Below are 1,117 nucleotides of genomic sequence, written 5' to 3'. Positions count from 1 at the left end.
TAGTAGCCTTCAACAATGTGTTTGTCAATGTTTGCAATTACTAAATGTGATTGTAATGAATTGCTAATTAAGTCCCACAAACGAAGTGGGGGACTTCTTGTTTTACTTCTTTTTTTCTTTTTTTGCTTCTTCCTTACATTTTGTCCACGCGTTTTCTCATAAACTGTTTGATGGATTCCGATGAACCTTAACATGAATATTGGGGCGTGTGCCTAGATGTGCAAGACCCTTTATTCGCAGCTGCGCATCTAAAATGGCTGCCGTATGCTGGGTTCTAATTAATCGAAATTTACATATCGTTTGTTTTCACTCAAATTTGGTATATAGGTGTATTTTGGCACTGCGAACGCAACTGCGGGGGTTTGGGGGACTTCTGTAATGGTCCCCCATTACAATTAGTACTTGTTACATTTGCCTCAAATCGTATGGATATACGGGTATGTTAACAGTTGCTTTTATGTACCTTGTGCCTCATGCATATATAACAGGATCGGAATATATGATATTGATATATGTATTTGTTAGAAGTTAACTCGTCGTGCTTTACATGTTGTTCTGTGACGACTCGGGAGTTAACCTGTATCTCATATCAAAAACCGTAGTATTTAGAGGTAGTTTTGAACTTTTTGTCAATTAAGAATGACACATTTAAAAAAAATAAAAGAAACGCTTAATAACTTTGGCGTATTTCTTAATGATTATATCTTACATAATAAGTAAAATTTACATAAATCTTAAATATAACGAGATTTGAGGCTTAACCTTATACACATGTAGCTAATTTAATTTATGTTTCTCTCTTTCCCATTGATGACAGGAGACCTCATCGTAACGTTCCGTATTAAATAACGATGTTTTATTTTTATTTTACAGAGCCTTTACGTGTACCAGCTCTGTTATCTAATGAATCAATGTGGTCGTCGAACGACGTTTAGGGGGACCTCTCGACATGGAACAGGTAAGCATGCCCTACACGTAACATTCATTGTAAGTAGTCGAACGACGTTTAGGGGGACCTCTCGGCATGGAACAGGTAAGCATGCCCTACACGTAACATTCATTGTAAGTAGTCGAACGACGTCTAGGGGGACCTCTCGGCATGGAACAGGTAAGCATG

At 37.6% G+C, this 1,117-nt stretch overlaps 1 protein-coding gene across 5 annotated transcripts in view; it reads left to right on the top strand.

The window, feature by feature from the left end:
* The window catches only part of LOC110452279 (substance-P receptor-like), an 83,988-nt gene that overhangs the window by 52,869 nt on the left and 30,002 nt on the right, over positions 1–1,117 (top strand). For all 5 annotated transcript variants that reach the window (XM_021500689.1, XM_021500688.1, XM_021500693.1 and 2 more), the window contains exon 2: positions 874–958. The gene's annotated coding sequence lies outside the window, so the exon portion shown is untranslated. The remainder of the gene's footprint in view (positions 1–873; positions 959–1,117) is intronic.

This window comes from Mizuhopecten yessoensis, unplaced genomic scaffold (genome assembly GCF_002113885.1).
Source record: "Mizuhopecten yessoensis strain PY_sf001 unplaced genomic scaffold, ASM211388v2 scaffold6523, whole genome shotgun sequence".
Lineage (NCBI taxonomy): Eukaryota > Metazoa > Mollusca > Bivalvia > Pectinida > Pectinidae > Mizuhopecten > Mizuhopecten yessoensis.
Note: the sequence above shows the minus strand (reverse complement) of the source record. Positions and strands in the feature narration are given on the sequence as shown.